Source organism: Phaseolus vulgaris, chromosome 11 (genome assembly GCF_051622355.1).
Source record: "Phaseolus vulgaris cultivar YP4 chromosome 11, ASM5162235v1, whole genome shotgun sequence".
NCBI classification, from domain to species: Eukaryota; Viridiplantae; Streptophyta; class Magnoliopsida; order Fabales; family Fabaceae; genus Phaseolus; species Phaseolus vulgaris.
This window is the reverse complement of record NC_143508.1, coordinates 42,782,574-42,807,363: the sequence shown is the minus strand read 5'-3', so window position 1 is coordinate 42,807,363 and position 24,790 is coordinate 42,782,574. Positions and strand designations below refer to the sequence as shown.

The 24,790-nt window shown below is 32.4% G+C and overlaps 1 long non-coding RNA gene and 2 pseudogenes across 1 annotated transcript; all 3 read right to left on the bottom strand.

The window, feature by feature from the left end:
• Positions 1–13,135: 13,135 nt before the first annotated feature.
• LOC150023274 (uncharacterized) lies at positions 13,136–14,376 on the bottom strand (annotated as a pseudogene).
• Positions 14,377–14,421: 45 nt separating this feature from the next.
• LOC150023273 (uncharacterized) lies at positions 14,422–17,976 on the bottom strand (annotated as a pseudogene).
• A 3,782-nt stretch (positions 17,977–21,758) lies between these two features.
• Positions 21,759–23,662, bottom strand: LOC137828750 (uncharacterized). The gene is made up of 2 exons (XR_011083963.2): positions 23,557–23,662; positions 21,759–21,997 (listed from the first exon to the last, which is right to left on the bottom strand). It is a non-coding gene; the product is annotated as an uncharacterized LOC137828750 (long non-coding RNA).
• Positions 23,663–24,790: the final 1,128 nt, after the last annotated feature.

Here is a 24,790-nt window from a genome sequence, read left to right as displayed (position 1 = left end):
TTTTAGGGTTCTTACCTAAACAATAATACTTAACATATTTGAGTGTTAGGAATAAACTTGAAATGTTAATTGCTATCAACATATAATCTTAAAAGATAATTAAGTTGTTTTTATAAATATGCGAGGAATCGATATTTAGGAAATATTTTAATAATTTTATATGTGAGGAATCAATGTAAATGATTTTTATAGGGGCATCAATATCAATCAAAGGGCGCAATATTGTCATGCTAATTAAAATACAAAAGAGTGAAAAAAATGAAACTCAATCCTTATTTTTTCATTTGAAGTAACAAACTCTTTGACTTGTTTTCTTGTTAATTCTTAGGTATCATAACAACTCTCAACAAACTTTTATTATTCTGTTTATATTTAGCGAATCTTTTACTTGAATATTCAATTGTTCTTGGTGGTTGATATCCGTCCTTAAGGACACATTATTACTTTTGACAAGGCGGTGCACTTGCCGTAAAAGAAAATAAACAATGCTGAAAAGGAAAAAATCATCTCCAGAACTGTTAAAGCTACAATGTTCAAATTTATTCAGATAAAGAAAAGTATTTGAAAGTGCAAATATACGTTAAAGATGTGATGATTGCATCAGAGAAAATGTTTCCTATTCTAGCATCTATCATGAAGAAGACAATGAATAATACTGGAGAGAGGAGATTAAAATCCGAAATGTTCAAACCTCAATGGTCAAAACTTTTGTAGATAAAGAAACAATTTGAAGTGCAAATATTGGTTAAATATAAAAATATTACATCAAATAAAATATTTCCATTTCGATCATCTACTGCATTGATGAAGAACAACGTGGAAAATTTCATTAGGTGATTGAATTAATATGATTAAAGCTACAATGTTCGTATCTGAGGACTAAAAAGAAAATATTTAAATTCTCTCTCACGTTCAAGATGCGGAAGAATCAATCATAGCAAATATTAAGTGTCTAACGGCTATGTGAGGATAGAAGATACACGAAGATTCAACGGTCATATTTATGAAGGATATATAAAGACCTTGAAGATGAAGAAAACAATAATAAGCAAACAAAGTGTACATAAATTCCATTATCAAGTGATATACAATTGTGTGAGAAAGTAGGGCTTATACAGTTTGTATTTGTTATTGAATCGTTTTGAGATTGAGTTATCTACTTAACTTTTGTAAATCATTCACTCAATGAAGGATACCCTGTGAGCTTTCATTATTCTCTTTATAAAGATTTTTTCTCATATATTTGAGAGGTTTTGATCTCAGAGAGAGATTGAAATTAGTGTACCTGAAGAGGTGTAAGAATACTTGTTTATTTGGGGAGGTGTCAAATACTCGTGTTACCTGGAGAGCTGTAGAATACTTGGTGACCTGGAGAGGTGTAAGAATACTTGTGTAACTAGAGAGGTGTAAAATATTGATTTGAAAAAGATGGTCTGCGAACTAGATTTGGGGTCTAGGAGTTGGTTACGTATATGAAATTAGCACCCCTACCACACTTGTCTAAAGATGATATCCTTAACTAAATACGTGAAATAAGTGTAATAAAAGAAAAATGTTGCTTAAAAGAAAAATATTTCTTGATTTTTTATTTGGGACCCGACAATGATAAACATTGGTCCTACGTATTTCTGTTCATAACGAAAAATTAGAGTTTACATTATTCTAAAGGTTAAAACTATTTGAAAATGTTTGCTAGTGCGAGCCGAATAAGCCGAGGCCTTTAAAGAACGCAGTGTGTATATGAAAAAGGAGTGTTTATAAAAACAAAAATGCTGTTCGAGCCGAATGGGCCCAGGCATTTAAAAACTTGGTGCAAATATAATAAGCGAGGTGTGGATAGTAAAACTGCTGGGAGTTGGAATATTAACTTGAGGTACCCAGAAACAATGGATACATGAAAGAATAAATAGTGAGCCCCATTTGTTTTGCTCTCTCTCATGTTAATGACTCTCCTCCAATTTTTCAAAGAAAAAAGTTTTGTTAACCCCATAAACAATGAAAAAATACTGTTTATAATAATAATATAATATTTTAAATTAAATAAAATAAAAAAAATAAAATATTAATTTATTATAATGTGAAGTGTGTGTTTTCATTCTTAAAGTATTAATATATCAACACCCAAATGGATTGGAAAAGATTTTATTGACATCCAAGAATTATAATAATATAATAATATTTTATATTAAAAGATAAATCGAATATAATTAAAATATTAATATATTTATTTGTCAAGTACATATTTTTACTGTGTATGTATCAACATATCACGACCCTTCACGCATCAAATTATAAGTAAAACCGTGGGACACACATGTGATAGGGAAAGAATAATAAAAGAAAACATGAAACCCATTTTTTTCTTTGCTACATGAATCATTCTATTGTATGCAACATTTACCAAATAAAGCAAGTATTGAATGGAAATGGATCAATTTGGGCATATAACCAGCCACGGGTCCCACATGCATACAATGTATTCACATTCACTCAAACCTTGTTTTTCAAAAAATTGGCAGATCTCTCGTACCTGAATAGTCATAAAGAAAAAAAAAATGGCTCCCCATACGTAAAAGAAAACATAGATATGCAGCAGAATTTTTAGAAAACTTTTGTAACCAAACAACACAGAGAGTTTTACTATGTTTTGTTGGATTAGGATTCCTCAATCATATAATGAAACGAGAATAATGATTAGATAATACCTGGTCCGTGATTGTATGGCTGAGGGACGAAGACATGATCTTGATCGGGTTCCCCTTTAGGGCGTATTGCTTAGAATGGAATTATGTGATTAGAGAGACAAAGAGATGAGAGGCTCGAAAATCCCTTTAGGGAATGAGTTTCGGCCGTGTGATGTTAGAATATGAGAGTGTCTCTTTAGTTGTCTGGTAATCTCTATTTATAATACACCCAAGGGGAAACCCTAATTATTTATGGTAATAGTAATTACGTCCATCAAGTAATTACCAATAATATAATAGGATAATTATGGTAATTGATCAATTAATAAGATAAATAATCGTGAGGTGCCACATAATATTCTTACATTCTCCCACTTGGCCAAAGGATTATTTATTATGAGCATTAGATAAGTCTGGCCAGATTTTAATACTCATTTTAGTCCTAAACTGTAATTGTAGCAGAGAAATACAGTCTTTGAATCAATATTCAACTCAAGACCCCCATTAATCATACTACAATACAAATTTAAAACTTTGATTTATAATTGATAAGTAAGCCCTTTAGACTTTGATTTGTACAGTTAATGTCTATGTATATTTAGGCATGCATAAACATATTTAAGGACACACAAATCAAGGTAAATGAGGAAATTTTATTAAACATAAGTAGGTACAAATATGCTAAATAAGGTCTTTAGATAATTCCATCTTCGAAACATGTTCTTCGAATACTTTAGGTGGGAGACCTTTAGTCATCGGATCCACAAGCATATTTTTAGTACTAATATACTCAACACAAAGCTTATTTTCCTCAACTCGCTCACGTACGAACAAGTACTTTGTATCAAGATATAATCCAGCGCCACTCGAACTGTTATTGTTCGAAAAACTAACGGCAGCTGAGTTATCACAATAAAGCTTCAATGGCCTGGAAATGGAGTTAATGACTTTGAGTCCAGCGATAAGATTTCGCAACAACATTCCATGACAAGTTGCATTGTACACTGCAACATATTCTGCCATCATTGTTGAGGTTGTTGTTAATTGCTGCTTATGACTCTTCCATGAGATAGGCCCGCCTGCTAACATAAAGATATACCCAGAAGTGGATTTCTTGTCATCTTTGCATTTTGCAAAATCAGAGTCAGAATAACCCACCACTTCTAAACTGTCACTTCTCCTATAGGTCAACTTATAGTCTTTTGTGCCTTGTAGATATCGAAGTACTTTCTTAGCTGCTTTCCAGTGATCTAGACCAGGATTAGATTGATACCGGCCTAGCATTCCAGCAATGTACGCGATATCCGGACGAGTACAGACTTGAGCATACATAATGCTTCCAACTACAAATGCATAAGGTATCATCGCCATTTGCTCTTTTTCAGCCTCTGTTTTCAGACATTGAAAAGAACCGAAAACATCTCCCTTAATTACTGGAGCCACAGAAGGAGATCCCTTAATTACTGGAGCCACAGAAGGAGAGCAATGTTGCATGTTATAACGAGTGAGGACACGGTCAAGGTAGGCCCTTTGGGATAATCCCAAAATCCCCTTAGCTCTATCTCGGTATATTTCGATGTCAATAACATAAGCGGCCTCTCCGAGATCCTTCATGTCAAAGTTATGCGAAAGTATGCGCTTTGACTCATGCAACATGTCTATACTATTACTTGTCAATAGAATGTCATCTACGTAAAGGACAAATATAGTAAAGTTGCTCCCACTCATCTTGAGGTAGGTGCATTGATCCACTTGATTCTTTAAGAAAACCTTGTTTCTTCATGACTTCATCAAACTTTATGTATCACTGCCGTGAGGCTTGCTTCAGCCCGTAAATGGATTTCTTCAACTTGCAGACTAGGTGTTCTTGACCTTCAGGTTTAAAACCTTCTGGTTGTTGCATGTACACGTCTTCATACAAGTCGTCCTTAAGGAAAGCGGTCTTGACGTCCATCTGATGTAGCTCTAGATCAAAGTGAGCTACGAGGGCCATTATGATCCTTAAGGAATCTTTTCGAGAGACAGGTGAAAAGGTCTCTTGATAATCAATTCCCTCTTTCTGAGTGAACCTTTTTGCAATCAATCTTGTTTTGAAGCGTTCAATGTTTCCATTATGATCTAGCTTGGTTTTGAACACCCATTTAGATCCTACGGGTTTTACTCCGTCGGGTAATTCTACTAGATCCCAAACATTGTTTTTTCTTCATGGAGTCAAGCTCATCGAGCATGGCATTATTCCATTCAGAAGATTGATCACTAGTAATGGCTTCATTGTAAGAGGTAGGATTAGTATACCTTCCGACATCCATTTCTGCTTTAGTCAGGTAGGTTACATAATCATCAAAATTAGTAGCAGTTTTAGTTCTAGATGACCTCCTGAGCTGATTAACGGGTTCTGCATTGTACTGATGTTTGTCGTTCAGGGTGCCTTCATTCTCGGATGGATTCAGAGTAACATCAGGTTCAGAGTGTGGAGTAGGTGGTGCAGTGACGCGCGGGGTGGGTACAAGAGGAGTGATCAGAGGCAAATTAGTAGTCGATGTAGATCTCTCCCCCCGCCTCTTGTACTTATAGTAAATCCAGGTAAGGATTGTCACTGCTCCCACTGATCTTGAAATCCTCTAGGAAATGAGCATGCTTGGTTTCTACAATGCGGGTGACGTGGGAAGGACAATAAAATCTATAACCCTTTAAGTGATCGGGATACCCGATGAAGTGACAAGTTACTGTTTTCATGTCAAGCTTCTTTAAGAAAGGGTTATAAACTTTAGCTTCAGCAAGGCAGCCCCATACTTTCATATATCTAAGACTCGGTTTCCTTCCAGTCCAAAGTTCATAAGGAGTTTTAGGGACAGATTTGGAAGGAACTCTATTGAGTATATGAACTGCTGCTTTTAATGCCTCGATCCAGAGGAATAAGGGCAAATTGGAGTTGGCTAACATACTACGCACCATGTTCATTAGGGTCTTGTTTCTCCTTTCAGCAACACCGTTTTGTTGAGGAGTACCGGGCATGGTGTATTGGTTCACAATCCCCTGGCTTTTACAAAATTCATAAAATGGACCAGGGGCTTGTCCCAAATCAGTATGTCTACCATAGTATTCACCTCCTCTATCTGATCGCACAACTTTTATTTGAAGATCAAGTTGTTTTTCAACTTCATTTTTATAATGTTTAAAAGTTGTAAGTGATTCATATTTTTCCTTAATGAGATACAAGTACATGTAACGAGAATAATCATCTATAAAAGTGATAAATGAATTATGTCCTGTTATTCCAACGATGCTGTAAGGGCCACTAATGTCAGTATGAATAAGTTCTAATAATTTTGAACTCCTAGTGGCACCTTTCTTAGTCGTGGATGTCATTTTGCCTTTGAGGCATTTGACACATGTTCCAAAATCAGTGAAATCGAGAGATGGTAAGACTTCATCCTTCACAAGTCGAGATAAGCGATCTTGTGAAATGTGGCCTAAACGTTGATGCCACAACATGGATGAAGTTTCTAAGTCTCGTTTTCTCTTGGTCTTTGTTAAGTTCTCATTAATATTATATGATAACAAAGATTTGGAGAAGTTATCATCTAGTTCTAACTTATAGAGACCGTTATCCAGAAAACCAGTACCAAACAATTGAAAATTTAAAGAAATAGTAAGTTTGTCATGATCATGGGAAACATAAAAACCATCAATGTCTAACTTTGGTCCTGATACAAGATTCCGAGTAATTTCAGGAATATATAAGGTATCATAAAGTTTAATACATTTTCTAGTTTTCATAAGTAATTCTAAGGTTCCCACAGCTTCGACAAATAGTTCTTGTCCATTCCCCATCTTAAGTGTTCTTTGGTTTCTTTCCAGCTTCCGGATTGTAAGGAATCCCTAGATTGAATTGGTCACATGAACCATAGAACCAGAGTCAAACCACCAAGTATTAGTTGGAACATTTAAATTAAAGGACTCAATTATCATATTCAGATGATTACCTTTCTTAGCTAGTCACTCCTTAAAGCTTGAGCACTTAGACTGCTTATGTCCTACCTTGCGGCAGAACTTGCAGTAGGACTTGCTAGTGGATTTGTTAGTGTTGGAGGGTGCACTTGCATCAGTTTTAGGGAACTTATTAGATTCCTTTTTATGGAATTTGCCCTTCCGCTTCTTCGACTTAGTAGCCACGATGTAAGCAACATCTGGTTTCTCCAGCTTCAGGCGCTCTTCTTCTTGAACAGTCATAGCAATCAACTCACTCATGGACCATTTGTCCTTATGAGTATTATAGTTGACTTTGAAGGCTTCAAACGCAAAAGGAAGAGAAGTCATAATGAAGTGGACTAGGAAACTTTCACTGATTTTCACCAGTCAAGGTCTCAATTCCCATATTAGGGGCTAGTTAGACAACGAATTAAGATACTTAGGCTAAGGAAAAAGTTAGAGTGACATAGGGAAACTTAGATCTAAAGCAGGCATAAGTAAGAACCATTATGATAATGAAGCTGTGATAAAATCTATTATAACATCAAAATAATAGACTAGATTAGGTTCTACTTAAACAATCAACTTTCACTTTGGTTAATTACCAATTATGTGCAATAAGAATGTGACACATCATCTTTGGACAGAAGTGAACATTTAAGCTTATGCACATATTAAGTTTGCAAAACACAAGTGCAACAAACATCGTTGGACAGAATAGAAGTAATTGTGTTTTTAGACAAATGTCATGTGAATATTTAATAATTAAGTGTACTCACAAGTAAGTGAAGGTGCATAATTAGACTCAAATAACAAGACATAACCCATCATCGTTGGACAGAAGGGAGACTCCTGTTATTAAGTTTAAGCAAAAATTTTATATATATATATATATATATATATATATATATATATATTTTAAGAGTTTAACAAAATAAGTATATTTTTTTTAAACATAATTACAGTATCATGAGATTTACCATATTTAATTCGATAAATAAAAGGAAACGCGTAAATATGTTACGCATAAACTCGATAAGGTGAGTAGCGGAATATTAAGGATTTGATTTTAGATTTGGTCTTCAAAATTTTAATTAGATTGATATGTTTCCAAGTTTGACATGACTGCTATTTTCGAAAATAGTAATAATAATAATAATACCCGAAAATTAATAAGGCAAGAATATACTATCCTAAATAAGGAAAAACTTGGAGACTAAGATATCAATTTTTATTTATTTATTTTTTAGGAAAACACAATCAAATCAAATCCATTCCTAATTAAGGGAATCAATTGTATTTCGAAAATTTGAATTAAGGAAAAATATTGTTTTCGAAATTTCCTAATTAAGGGAATAATTAATTTCCAAAAATTCTTTATTCCTAATTTTCGAAAATTCATACGAACAACAAATAATGATGATGAACATATAATCAAAATTAATTCCATTCCAAATAAGGGAATACTCACAAAAATTATGAAGAACACATAACATTCATATTAAATTTTAATTTTCAAAATCTTCAAAAATAATTATGGATCTCGAAAAAATTAAAATTTATTTTATGATATCAAGGTGGATTTTCGAAAATAAGTGGTTCAATAATATACCAAAATAAAAACATCGAAAATCAATTGGTCGAATCAAAATCCTCGTTTCTTCCAAATTTAGGGAAAACGAAAGAAGAATCGATTAAGCAACATAAGTGCTCTGATACCACATGTTGAATTAGGATTCCTCAATCATATAATGAAACGAGAATAATGATTAGATAATACCTGGTAAACCCGTGATTGTATGGCTGAGGGACGAAGACATGATCTTGATCGGATTCCCTGGTAGACCCGTGATCGTATGGCTGAGGGACGAAGACATGATCTTGATCGGGTTCCCCTTTAGGGTGTATCGCTTAGAATGGAATTATGTGAGTAGAGAGACAAAGAGATGAGAGGCTCGAAAATCCCTTTAGGGAATGAGTTTCGGCCTTGTGATGTTAGAATATGAGAGTGTCTCTTTAGTTGTCTGGTAATCTCTATTTATAATACACCCAAGGGGAAACCCTAATTATTTATGGTAATAGTAATTACATCCATCAAGTAATTACCAATAATATAATAGGATAATTATGGTAATTGATCAATTAATAAGATAAATAATTGTGAGGTGCCACATAATATTCTTACATGTTTTGGATGTGATAAAAAAATACGTGCTCCTGTTAAAATATAATTTTTTTACTATATTACTGTTAGTGTTTTTTTTTTATTTTACCTTTTTTGGTCTTGGAGTTTTTCCTATTGTTTATATATTTTTGTCTATATATTTATATTTTTTTTTCTTTGTACCGTTTAAGTATTGTGCTTTCATTTTATGATTAATGAAATTCTTTTTACTCATCTCTTTTCTCTCTCGTTCTTCCCATCTTTCTTAACTTCTCTGTATTCACGATGCTTTGTTTTTGAACACTTAATATTAGGGTTCTTGGTTTGGCACACTCTTCCTTATTGCAAGTGATTACTTTTATGATGGTATCACAACTCTTCCTTTAAAGAGCTCTCCTACACTTCTTCTCTGATCTCTTCTTGATTCTATTTCGTTGGCTTTTTTTTTTTTCCTTTTCTTTTTGTTCTTCTACCGCTTATTTGTCTTTTTTTTTTTCTTTTTTACTCCTTCTTCTTTTTTCTGAATAGTTTTTACTTTCGGCATGAAGAAGGCAGAAGAGGAATCAACCCCAAATTTTATGTGTCTTCATCCAAACGAGAATCCAACTACTCCTCTTGTCTCGCCGGTGTTGGACTCTGGCAATTATCATTCGTGGAGTCGGTCGATGCTCACGGCGTTAAGCGCCAAGAATAAACTCGAGTTCGTAGATGGAACCGCTACACAACCAGCAAAGACAGATTCCACCTTCTTAGCGTGGAATCAGTGCAATAACATGGTGGTCTTGTGGCTGGTCCATTTTGTTTTTGTCCCTATTCGTCAAAGCATTGCTTGGATGGACAAAAATGTACAAATTTGGAATGATCTCAAAACAAGATATTCTCAAGGTGACCTTTCACGCATTTCTGACCTCCAAATGGAGGCATCCTCGCTAAATCAAGGTGAGCTCTCTATCATTGATTATTTCACAAAATTAAGGATCATTTGGGATGAGTTAGAAAATTTCATACCTGAACCTATTTGCATTTGTAAAAATTGTACTTGCAATATCTCCTCTATTGTTTCACAACAGAAAAGGGAAGATCAAGACATGCAATTCTAAACGATCAATACAGCAATGTTAAATCTCATGTCCTTTTGATGGAACCTCTCCCACCTATACCAATTTTTTTTCTTTAATAGCCCAATAAGAATGTCAATTGAGTAGTAATGTTTTAGTTGCCAATATAAAAAATGTTCATCCCATGGTAAATAAGAGTAATGTGCAATCTTCCGTTGTTTGTTCTTTTTGTGGAAAAAGTGGTCATAATGATAATATGTGCTTTAAGAAACATGGTTTTCCAATCAACATGGAAAAGGGTTAGTCATAACAGTAACAGAAAGGTTTGCACACATTGTAATAGAAATGACCACACTATTGATACATGCTATAAAAGCATGGTTACCCACCCGGTCATAAATTCCAAAAATGGTAGGACTTTTCTGTCAACAATATTGTCGCTCAAGAGGAGCATGGTTCTAATAACAATGAAAATGGAAATGCTCATTTTAGTCATCAGCAATATCAAATCTTAACTAATCTTCTCAAGCAAGAAAATGCTTCTGTTGGTGATGGAGATCAAGATCAAGAAGAAATAGAGGCCGAAGATCAAGGACAAGAGGAGTTAGAGGCCGAAGTTGAAGAAGCTCAGGGAGACACTAGCTTACCTCAAAGGCTTACAAGGGGCAAGTTTAAGGAATTAGGAAGTAGTGGTAGATTGTTTTCTCTTTTTATAGTGTCTTTTGTATAAAAAGTAGAATCTTTAATACATAGTTTTTAGAAAGGTGCTTAGAGGGAAACATTAGATACCTCTTTTGTAAAGCATCTTTAGGCTTTAGTTTATAATTTTCTAGAAGGTGACTCTTCATAAGTCACTATAGGCGTTAGCTTTGGAGACTCTTGGGTAGCTTGTAGTACAAGCTTTGTTAAGCTCATGACCGGCCCTTGCTCCTATAAAAGGAGGGCTTGGGTCCTTCTAATTTCAGAATTGGAATTCGTAGTAACAAAACTCTCCCAAATTGGTGATTGAGTGTAGTGAGAACTTGTCTTCTCCTCTTCCTAGTCTCATCTTGAGTGCCTTGGTTCTCTCAAGTGGCGGCAATTCACACTTATCTTGGAGCAATCACACTTCAAGTGGCGTGTTCATCAACCAAGAACTACAACCACATAAGTCTTCTTTCTTCTCCATCTATTCCTTCCATTTCCGTGAACATATGAACTCCTAAACATGTCTTAGGTTCATCTTCTTCCTTGCTGAGTTTAAACGGTTCATCTTCATTCTAGCTTACTTTGTTCGGTGCATTTCAATTGTCAAGCAATTTAATCGGTTCATTTGCATTCTTGCATCTTTTAATCGGTTCAATTGACAAGAAATGGAACTTCCATGTGAGCTTTGGTGTTTGGCGCAAGTTTTGGTGAGTTCTTGAAACTTAAAACATTGATCCATTTCTATAAAAGTGCCTCTTCATTCTCCAACTCAAGTTGATTCCATAAAATGTCAAAGAATCATCTATATCTTGCTATTGGAATCATATCAGTTGGACAACTTCAAGTGAATCAAGTTGGTTCTTTTGCTGTTGATACAAACTAACAAGATCGGGACTCTACTTCTGCAAGTAACACACATACCTTGGAAAATCATTTACTAAATAAATATACTTGCATTTTGGACTTTGGAGCAACAGATCATGTATGTTTTACTTTATCTGATTTTTCCACTTATCATCGCATCAATCCTATTCTCAGAAAATTACCTAATGGCCACTATGTTACAACAAATTACTTTGGAACTATTAATCTCAATTACAAAATTAGTTTTACAAATGTTTTACATGTTCCAGCCTTTTCTTTCAATCTTATCTCTGTATCCAAACTTACTTTTTGCCTTCAATGTGATTTAATTTTCTACTCTAACAAGTGTATCATATAGGACAACAAGACCAGAGACATGATTGGTTTAGCTGATTTGATTAGTGGCTTATACTGTTTAGATAGATCCATTACACAACATGTTTCTCCTTTCTTGATTTGTATAACTAAAACGGTTGGTCTTTGACACCAAAGGTTAGGACATCCTTCTGATGAAAGACTAAAGATTCTACAAACCCATTATCCCGATATATTTGTTGAAAAGTCCTAATTTTGTGATGCTTGTCATCAAGCTAAACAAAAGAAATTTTCTTTTCCTTTTAGTACTACTCATTATGCTCACATATTTGATTTAATTCATATGGATATATGAGGTACTTGTTCTGTTATCTCTATGCCCGATCATAGATATTTTCTCACTATAGTTGATGATTTTCCCGCTTTACTTTGGTTTTTTCTATGCAAAATAAGTTTGAAGTTAGAGCTAATGTTGTGAGTTTTATTTATTACGTTGAAAACCATTTTCAAAAAAAAATCAAATCAATTTGTATCGATAATGGTGTTGAATTTGTGATGAAAGATTCACTACAAGAAAAACTCTAATTACATACAGCCAAAATTCGTATGTAACACACAAAATCCGTATATAAAACACAGTTACATACGGATTTTGGATCCATATGTAATTACATACGGATAAATCCATATGTAAAATCCGTATGTAATTACATACGGATAAATCCATATATAAAATCCGTATGTCATTACATACGGATAAATCCATATGTAAAATCCGTGTGTCATTACATACGGATAAATTCGTATGTAAAATCCGTATGTAATTACATACGGATAAATCCGTATGTAAAATCTGTATGTAATTACATACAGATAAATTCGTATGTAAAATCCATAAGTAATTAACAAGCAGACTTACATACGGATTTATCCGTATGTAACATTGTACAGCAGTACCATTTTTTGTATTTGGAAGCAACCTATATTTTTTGTATTTGGAAGCACCCCATATTCTATACCTGCATATATCCATCAACATTCCAGTACATTCCAGTTTTCAGAAGACAAATATTCATCACATTCAAAGTTATCCATACATACAATACTTACTATTTTCAAATATCTAAATATCTAAAATGTATTTCATTAAAATAAAGTTCTAGAGAAGCTAATAATTATTATAATCTTCACCGGGTGAATTTTGTTGTTCATCATGAGTATTATGATGTTGAACTTCATTTGACTGCTAATTCGGTTGGGTTGGTGGCGGGGTATTTGGCTGCTGAAAAAACTGTTGTGCTGCAGCTGCTGCCTCAGGTGGTAGATATTGCATCATGAAAATTTGAAAGTTTTGAAACCTTACATCCATGCGTTCAACATGCTGCCTAAGTTCAACAATTACTAGAAGATGGTTGTGTTTCTTGTAGGTAGCGACCAACACAGTCATCCTGACGATCAACACGTCCAATCCCATATACTCATCCCTTGTACCTTCCACCTACAGTTTTTAACCAACAACGGCTTCTCAATTTTTTTCTCCTCAGCCGGATCTAATGGAGTAGATAGTGAGGTAGATTGTGACTTAAATAATGCTTGAGACAATCTACTTTCAAAATCTTCCTATTAAAATGAAAAATATTTGTTATCATACCAATTAATGTATATGAAAAAAAAAGTTTAAAAAAAGTTTAAAAAAACTAACATGAGTCCGCCTTGATCTATCATCAACAAAATCTCCAGTGCTCTTCCGTATATGTGTTTGTTGAAACACTTCATCAACATGGACCGAGCGGCCAAACTCCTCTTTCTATAAAGAAAACATTTCATAAATTAAGAAGATAATAATTAATCATAGATTAATATAAAAAAATTATATGGAAATCATACCAAACGAATAGCGTGTTCATGAACACTAATAGATCCTCCAGTGTGCAGACATCCACCTTTTTCACACAAACGATTATTTTTAGCTGTATCACATTTGGATCGATACACAGCCATGTTCCAGTGTTCTTGGAGGCTGTTCCAAACATTATTGTCAATCCATTCTGGTCGTTTACCTTCTTGGCGAGCATCTTTAAACATTTGTGAAAGGGTGTGAGAAGCTTTTGTATGGAATTTTTCTTAACTTTTTCCTTCCTCTCCAAAACAACAAGAATCATCAATCCAAATTGTAAAATATAAAATATTTAAAGGGAATAAAAAACAAGTACCTTAAAACGTTGAAAAAATATATCCCGTTCACCCTTTGGGATTGCCCCCCATGTTGGTCATGGCTCACCAAATTGTTGCTTGATGGTGGCAGTGATGGCCTTTGATGCAATTTTTGATGGATAAAACCTAAATACCAAAACAAAGTTAGTCAAAATTATAAGACAATAATAATAAATTATATAAATTGAATTTTGTTATATTCTTACCCTCCCCCAATAGGCTGAATCACAGGTTGATCACCATCTGAGAGGACCTCGTCCTCTAAGTTATTCGCTGCAAAAGCTGAGTGCGTCCCTCCAAGATTTGTATATGGGGATGGTGTAATATCCGGTGGGGTTGATGCATTAGAACCAACATGTGGAGATGGTATTGATGCAATAGCATCTTGTACTGGTGGGGTAGATTGGGTAGCATCTGGTACTGGATGATGGATTTTGGTTGTTAAATCGTGATAATAATTTTATCACATAATTTTTTTATCTTGTAATCCTGAAACCCTTTCAACTTTAATCACTTCATTAACATGTGACATTTCATCAACTTGATATGGCACTTCAACTTCTACATCATCAGAATCTATACGACCTCTGGGCTTCGTTTTGATTGCAACACACCAACCACGTTTGTCTTTGTGTGATGCTGCATATGGTACATAATAAACTTGTCGAACATTATGTACAATGATAAATGAATCAAATGGCACATATCTTTTATCCATTCGAATATCCACAATACCATATTTGGAGTCCACTCGTGTACCTCTTGTTGATGGATCAAACCAATTACAGTAAAATAATACAACTTTTTTATCTGAGGTCGAAGAATTGTACTCCACCTCATATATGTGTTGAATCACACCGTAGAAATCATCCTCACCTCCTTTTGTAAGACCCTTTACATATACCCCACTATTTATTGTTTTCTTTCCCTCGTTCCATGCATGAGTGTGGAATTTGTACCCATTCACAAAGAAGGTGTGCCACTCTTTTACACACCTTAAAGGACCAAGTGATAAATCTCTTAAGTGTTGGTTCTTCACATTTAAAGGGTCTTTATGAACCTATAAATATATCAATGTCATTAATTTTTTATGAAATGGTTAAAGAAGTAAAAAAGAGAGTAAATTATAGAATTTGTTGATACATACTTGGGTCCTAAACCACAAAGGAAAATATGTATGTATACGAGCCGAGGCATGTGATTTAGAAATTTCATTACAATGTATGAGCTGTGAATATATAAGTGTCAATGCATTTGGTTAGCGATAACTTAATGAATCAATAACAGTGTTTTAAAAGAATATCTTGCATGAGGCTTACTCGAGGTATGGTTTAACTTCATTACAGTTGATCAAAATATGAACATGAGCTAAGCTCAATTCTTCATCAGTTAACCAACGAGTGATCTTCCTCCCAGAATGACGTCCAGGTTGGTCAAATACAGATAAGATTGATGGAAGCCTTTCACTTTCAATGTCCACTTCATTTCTACAATGTTGTGGTTTTAACATGAAGTTGTTGAAATAATGTGAACAAAAGTGAGTTGTCTCATGATGCAAATAAGATGCACAAATAGATCCTTCTACCCTAGCCTTATTCTTCACTGATCGTTTAACATATCCATGAATCTATAATCAAAGAAATATTTTATGATTGATAGTTATATTTCACATTAAATAAAGACTAATTACTCTTATTATTACCTTTAAAATGGGTACATCCACCAATAATGGACAGGTCCACCAAGTTTGGCTTCATATGCTAGATGGACAGGGAGATGTTACATACAATAAAAAAATGTCGGGGGAAATATCCTTTCCAACTTACAAAGATTTATTGGAATGTTTTGTTCCATCCTAGTAAGATCATCCTGCTTTAGTGTTGTAGAACACAAATCTTTGAAAAAATGACTTACCTCAATAATGGGATATAGAACATGAGTTGGTAACGAACTAAATGTTATGGGAAGTAGGCATTCCATGAATACATGATCATGGCTTTTCATCCCAAGCACCCTTCCCTTATTCACATCAGCACATCTAGTCAAATTTGAAGAATATCCATCAGGAATCCTAAGATCTTTTAACCATTGACACACATGTTTAATTTCCTCTGTTGCAAGTGTGTAATTTGCTTTTGGCTTCAACATCTTTCCATTAGGATGTGACTTCAGTTCCAAGTCTCTTCGCCTACAATACAAACTTAAGTCCATTCGTGCTTTGTCATTGTCCTTTTTCTTCCCAGTCACATTCATGAAAGTGTTAAAAATGTTATCGAAGAAGTTTTTTTCAATATGCATAACATCAAGATTATGTCTTAATATATTGTCTTTTCAGTATGGAAGATCCCAAAAGATACTTCTTTTTGTCCAGTTATGCCACTCCCCATAACCATCATGTATTCTTTGCACACCACTTTCAGTTACTTTAGGATAAGCCTTTACTCTATTCCAAACTTGTGTAGGTGTGAACTTAGGTGGTGGAGGATCCATGTCAACTTCCCCCTTCTTGAACGCATTCTTGTTCCTCCTAAATGCATGATCATTCGGTAAAAATCTACGATGCGAGTCAAACCAAGAATTTTTCCCCCCATGATGTAATCTAAATGCCTTTGAATGCTCCATGCAATGTGGGCATGCTAATTTACTATGAGTTCCCCAACCGGACAACATACCGTATACAGGAAAATCATTAATCGTCCACATTAACACTGCTCATCATGAAGTTCTCTTTCCTTGAAATATCGTATGTTGGGACACCACTCCACAATTTCTTCAAGTCGTCTATCAAGGGCTCCAAAAATACATCAATACCAGCCTTTGGATTGAATGGGCCTGGTATGAGACAACTCAAAAACATATAAGGTTTAGACATGCACATTTTGGGAGGAAGATTATACGGGGTCACAATTATTGGCCAACATGAATAGGGTGCATTTGATGCTTGCACATATGGATTAAAACCATCAGAGCATAAACCTAATCGCACATTGCGTGCCTCCACAGAAAAATCGGGATATATTGTATCAAAGTGCTTCCAAGCCTCGCCATCACATGGATGACGCAAAACACCATTACTGCTTTTGTTATCATAGTGCCATGTCATTTGTCCCGCAGTCTGTGTTGAAGCATACATTCTTTGCAACCTTGGAATTATTGGCAAATAGAACATTGCCTTTACAGGAACTGGTTTTTTGTTACTTGCTCCGGTGTTCTGGTGATGATACCTTGACTTGTGACAAAATTTGCATTGAAGCAACGCTCCATCATTTTTACCGTATTCGTTATCATAGAAGAGCATGCAACCATCCACACAACAATCAATCCTCTTAGCCTGTAATCCCAATTTCGACACTAGCCTTTTTGCATCATAATAACTTTTAGGCAAACCTATTTTGGTAGGTGTTGCATCTAAAAGCATTTTTGAAATAAACTCTAAGCATTGGTCAGGAATATTCCAATTGGATTTGCAAGCTAATAGTCAGACACACATTGATAATTTGGAGTCAGATGACCCTTTATACAATGGCACATTTGCAACCAACAAAAGGTCATAAAATCTTTGAGTTTCTTCGTTCGGAGGCTCTTCCATGTTATCTACATTTGGTACTCGGAATGACTCTTGTTGCCTAAGAGCATCATACACCATGTCTTCCATCAGCCTAACTTGGTCATCTTGTGATTGAAGGTGTGCACCTCCACTTATTCCCAAAGGCATGCAATTATCGTTATTATCCAAGTCACCTTCTACCATGTCTTCACCATGATCACTCCAAATCCAATAATTAGATTTGAAACCATGTTTGTAGAGATGAACCTTCACAAGTTTTTCCTCCAAAATTCTTGTACAATCACACTTAGTACATGGACATCGTATTCCCCCATCATTCAGATAACATTCTTGTTGGCAAGCTTTGGTTATAAACTCTTCAACTCCCAATATAAAAGACTCTTTCAAAGCACCTATTGCTCTATAACACCTATCATACATCCATCCACGATTTGATGGAAACTGATCCATGTTCTGTTCATAAAGCAACTGACAAAAAGTCAACAATTTTTTCAAAGATCGTGCTATAAACGAACATTTAAGAGTTCGTGTTAGAAACGAACATGTAAGAGTTTGTGTTACAAATTTACCTAAATCGTCTTTAGGTATTATAATTAGTAATAAAAAAATATTTTTCATGCATTAAATTACAGAATTTTATACATCAGAAATCGTAATGAGAATTTACCCAAATGGCAAGATATTGGATTGTATTGACTTTTTGAATTATGGATTTATCACTTATGCCTACATTGACTCAAATGAGGAAGCGAGCCATCAAAAAAAGTTCACTTCTATCATTATTTTAAAATTATCAAGTTTTATAGCGAATAAATTCATACAAAAGTTCACTAAACCACAATAACAGAAACATAAAAATATACACCAACTCATACAATGTATAATGTATCACTTCACAGAGACAAACCAAAGCCCTGCACATTCCCAACTCAATAACCCAAAAATAAACCATAAACCATGTATGCCAAAATAAACCAAAAAATCAACATCTTCCTGCAAACAAAGAGAGCAGCACACAAAAAAGTAGATTCTATTTTTTCCTACAATTTTTGTTACATACTAAACAAAACCTGAACGATTGCAGCGGTAGTGGCCGGAGGTCACGCGGTGGTGGCAATTGGGAAGACTACGTCGGGTCGGTGTTTGCAAAATCTCGAGCACACGGGATGGTACAATGGCAAAGGGGGGAAGTTATTGCTCAGTTTAGATGCTCGTTCGTGCGTGCGGTGTGGCAGATTGTAGATCGACGGTGGTGTCGTTCGGTGGTGTGTTTGGCTGGTGTTGTTAGCTGGTGCCGTTCGCTGGTGTCCTTCAGTGGAATTGGGGTTGCTGTGATTTAGGTTAAGTAGGGTTTTTTTTTTTACTAAATGAAGAATACGTGAAGTGGGCTAGTGAAGAATACGTTAAGTGAAGTGAAGCTGGGCTTAGTGAAGAATACATTAAGTGAAGGTGCCTGGTTCCAATTCAAATTCAACATATTTTTTATTTTTGATTGTTTTTTGTTTTTTAATTATGTTATTTATTTTTTAAATTGTTTATTTAGGTATTTTAATTGAATATAATTTATTATTATAATTTAAATAAATATTTAATTACTTTAAGTAATTAATTATTTAACTTTTAAATAATCTAAATAAAATAAAATTATTTTATGATCTACCACACATTAAGCACCACTTATATATTTTTTTTTCTATTTTCAATATATTTTTATATTTTTATTGTTTTTTGTTTTTCAATTATAGTGTTTTTTAATTTTAGTCAAAAATAACATAAATCACATTTAATTTTTATGTTATTTATTTTTAAAATTGTTTATTTAGTTATTTTTAATTGAATATAATTTATTATTTTAATTTAAATAAATATTTCATTCATTTAAATAATTGAATATGTTATTGTCGGTTGACTTAAAAAACAAGCGGTGACTCCTCCTATTTGTGGTGGATTATGTGTTTCCCTTTGAATGCGGCTCCGTTGAAACAAAAGGGATCCTACTTGTTGATTGCACTCCAACGATGAAGTCAGTACATGGCTTATAGAAACAATAAGTAAGTACTTTCAGTCTTAGAAATGGTATTCCCCAAAACACTAGCACTCTCGGGCTTAGGTGTTATAAAGAATGTTTTACTTGTTCTAGACCCGAATATACTAAACACATCATCCACATTCTTTCGCTAACCGGGCCTTATACGCGTTAAGTATATAAATGAACCTCAACGCACACATACCTGAGACTCACTTCAATGGCCATCAACTCGACCAAACTACCAACGTGACCTGCTTGACACAGGCGCCGATATCCGATCATTGAGCACTGAGCCCAGTGCTCTTCTCCAATACAAAATATAATTTATTATTAGCACCACTTACATTTTTTTCTATTTTTTTTTAATTTTAGTGAAATAACATAATCACATTGAATTTTTTTATGTTATTAATTTTTAACATTGTTTATTTGGTTATTTGTAATTGAATATAATTTATTAATATAATTTAAATAAATATTCAATTACTTTAAGTAATTCAATATATTAACTTTAAATAGTCAAAATAAAAAAATTAAATTATTTTATTGAAGTGAAGGTGGGCTGAGTGGAGAACTGAAGTGAAGTGGCTGGGGTTCAAATTCAAATTCAACATATTCTTAATTTTTTATTGTTTTTTTTCTCAATTATTTTGTTTTCTAATTTTAATGAAATAACATAAATCACATTTAATTTTTTATGTTATTTATTTTTAAAATTCTTTATGTGGTTATTTTTAATTGAATATAATTTATATAATTTATTATTATAATTAAAATAAATATTTAATTACTTTAAGTAATTAATTAATTAACTTTTAAATAATAAAAATAAAATATAAAATTAAATGAATTTATGATGTAACACACGTTAAGATCACTTATATTTTTATTTCTATTTTCAATATTTTTTATTGTTTTTCTTTATCAATTTTATTGTTTTTTAATTTTAGTAAAATAACATAAAATACGTTAGCTTCTTATTTCTATATTTTTTAATTAACTAAATTTGTAATAGCTTACATACAGATTAAATTCGTATATAAGTTTTTTTTTTAAAAAAAATTGTTACATACGGATTCTTTTCGTATATAATTTTTTTATAAAAAAAACTTTTCTATTACATAAACATTATTATCCGTATGTAAAAATTCGTATGTAAAAATTCATATGTAATACTTACGTTACATACAGATCAGCATTTGTATGTAAAAATCCATATGTAATGTTGGAGTTACATACAGATCAGTATCCGTATGTAAAAATCCGTATGTAATGTTGGAGTTATATACGAATCTGTTTCCGTATATAAAATCCGTATGTAATGTTCATTTTACATACGAATCCAGATCCGTATGTAAAAAACTGTATGTAACTAGTGATTTTCTTGTAGTGATTTTTTTGCTTGAAAAGACATTTTATATCAAATTTCATGTATAGAAACACCTGAACAAAATGACATTATTGAACGAAAGCATCAACCTATTTTAAATGTTATAAGATCTCTCCTTTTTCAGTCTAAACCTCCTACTAACTTTTGGAATTTGCTATCCAACATGCTATTCTTTTAATTAATTGTATTCCTACTCCTTTGCTCAATAATGCAACACCTTATGAAAAATTGCATATAAAGTTGTGTGACATTTCTAACTTGCGTATCTTTAGTCGTATGTGTTATTCTTCTACTTTTGTTGCTCATAGAAAGAAGTTGGACAGTCGTATTGTTCCGGGTATCTTTCTTGGTTTTAAACCACACGAAAGGTTTTATCTTTTTAAACTTAAAAGGTTATAAAATTGAAGTTTCCAAAAATGTTATCTTTTATGAAAATTGTTTTCTATATCTTTTGAAAAATGAAAAAATCTCAAAAGTCTTTCTCTCCCATACCACAACACTATGCTCAAACTTATGATGAGATAAATGTGCATAATGACCATAAAATAACAAAAAGTGTCTTATTAATAAAAAATAATAGTTTATATTCATAAAAGATTATTATTTTTATGAAATTTAAAAATCATAAATATTAATTTTTATTTTACCATTTATTTATTTAATTTCAATCAAATAATCTTCTTATATAATTTTCTTCTTTTATAGACACATTACACCAAAGCTTCAACACTGTAAGTGGTATCGTAGAATTTTCAATCAGATTTAGTAAGCAGTACTGAAGTTTAAGAAATCAAAGTAACAGAAAAAAAAAAATTGAGTAACACTAGAAATCATTTTATTTTCTTATTCTTTATAGGTATTAAAATTTGAACATTACGTGTGCTTCTAACGAGGACAATTGAATAGACAAACACAGTGGTGAGGATATGGGCCGACGCAAAATCCAATTCCGTGATATAGCCCATCACAGTTGCTACGACACCAACTGAGGTTGCATTCATTTGGTTCCAACAATTCCGAACATGTCATGGCTCCACTTGTTGTTGAAATAGCTATGAAAATGTAAAGGAACTCATTAAAAATCAGATATAAAAAATGTAGAATCAGGTTGAATTAGGTGCCTTTGTTTTGATTTCATATGCTAACAGGTCAAATGATATAATAAAATAATATAGAAGAATAGTCTCATTGAAAATCATATACAAATCTACTCACTTTAGTTTACATGAAACTGTATAATAGCACATTATTATTGTTGGAGTTCCATGTCTACTATAAATAAGATTATTTTATCATAAAAAAATAAAAATAATTCTCATTTTATAAATTAATTTTTTAGAATGAATTAGACTTAAATTTATTTTTTAATATGGTTTATTTTTTAACATGATAACAAAGTTTTTATCTTAATTAGATTTGTAAGACTTAGGTTACCTATTATCACATTTGATCATTCACAAAAATAACTAGTTATGTTCATAGTTTGAGTGAGGAGTATAAGTTTAAAGATAAATAGAAAATAAAGAGCATGTAATTTCAATAAAGCTTCATAAATTAATAGTGTAATGTAAGATGTTAACTTCACGTATCATATCATCTTTTTCTTTTATATACATTTGAAAATTTTGTAACATATTTCAACATAAAACCATGATTTATTATTCCGAAGGGATTAAAGGAAAACCATATAATCAAATAAATATCAAAATATATAAGTTTTATTCCACTACGTCTAGCACTTAGTTTTTGCTTTTACCATTTTGTATTATCCAATAAAATCGTTTTAACTAAAATTGGACGTGACTTAAAGATACACTATAACAGATTTTACAGGGGCTAGATGTAGAAAAAAGAAGTGGAGAAAGATCTAATTGCTAAAATATAAAATACACAAAATAGGAGTAGTTTAAATAAACATAAAAAGTAAAAGGTTCGTATAATTAAATTAGTGATAACTTAGTACTTATAATGCATTATGGTATCAACTTACACTTAATATGGTTAAAAATATTTTTGTTGTTGTATATTAAAAATTTGTTTATTATGTAAATAAATTTGACGAAAATCTATTTTAATAGTTTTCCTATTGCAAGTACATATCAATTTAAAAAAAATAAAATAAAGTACATAGACAAAAACATATTTAACTTATTTAAAAAATTAAATATAAGTTTGAAACTCATATTAATTCAAAATAATTTTTCTAATAATATATAAATAATAAAAACCACAAAATTTTATTTTAAAAAGTTTTTAGTTAAAGGTTGGTTTCATAACTTTTTTTAGTGTTATCTCGTAGGTTATTGGTGCTTATTTTTTTTTGTATTAATTCCCTTAAAAGACTCAACACTAAATAGTTTGAGTTGGTATATTTATTTTTTTAAAACTCAAATGTTTTTTCTATTCAGATTAATAAACGAATCCTTCAGATTATAAAATAAATGTAAGGAATTAATAAATTTTTTTAGCAAATTTTCTTGCATATAGTTACAGAGACATAGATATCATCACATGCCTAAATAAAACTATGATGATATAGAACCATTAGTTTACTGCATCAACAATAACAACAACTTGGATAATAATAAGAAATATAGAGAAATTATTATACCTGTAATGATTAGGATAAGGGTGAAAATGAATGTGAAAGAAATCTTAGCCATCTCCAAAACAAAAGAACAATACGAAAAATAAAATTTTGCTTTCTTGTTGATGTTATGATAGAATGTGAGGCGAAGGGTTTATATAAACAAAATAGTTGGTATGAAATCATTTATAAGAATACGTTTCCTTATTAATTGGGTACATACATGTATTGAAACTATGAATAGTTGACACTATATTTAGATAATTTATTCTATATTTTGAGGGATAAATTTATCTTATTTCTTTTTAGATATAGAAAAACACTGAAGAGAGCTACTACATTCTTAATATCTATCATCACGAAAACATTAATCAGATTGTTTAAAATAAACATCCAAATAATTTTACTTTTAGATCTTTTAACATTAACCTCTTCAAAACTTTTTTTTAATAAAAATTTTCATGTTAGGTCTCACTATGCAACTTAACATCTTAACTAGGTTGATACCTCAAGTAACAACAATTATTTGCCATCACATGAAAAAAATATTATTAAAAAAACATACAAAAAAAATCATGAAAGACTAAACCAAAATTCATATGTTGAAAAAAACGATACATAGGTAGACTATACCTATTCATAAAGAATTCTAAGAACATACTAGATGGAAGCCTATTATATCAATGAAATGATTCTTTATGAATAAATTCTAAATTAGCCAACTTATCAGCACACACATTCCCTTCACGAAAAATATGAGTAACCATTTTCCAACAGTAATTAAGACAAGTATTCCATCGATTACGAATCATCCATGGAACATAGTCCTAGTAGTAAACGCAGCACAAACCAAGGCAGAATCACATTCAAACCATACATTAGTAAGCCCCATCTTTTGAGCTTCCTCCAAGCATGTATAACTCCATAACATTCAACAACCATAACAGTCTAAACTTCAAGAAATGCAGAGAAAGCACCAATAAACTCCCCTATACTCCCACGAAAAATACCTCCACAAGTAGCAAGATCATCTCCTAGCTGCCCCATCAATGTTAATTTTTACCCAGCCTGGTCAAGGGAACTCTCATCTAACAGGAAGAGGAAGAATTTTACCAGTACAAGTATTAATATCCAAAAACTTAATCACGTTGAAATTCAACACATCATTCTTCATTGAAGCTTTAGACGAATTTCCCACTAGACAAGTTAAATCTTTAACTACCGAAATAGCCCTAGAAACATCAATTTTATCCTGAAA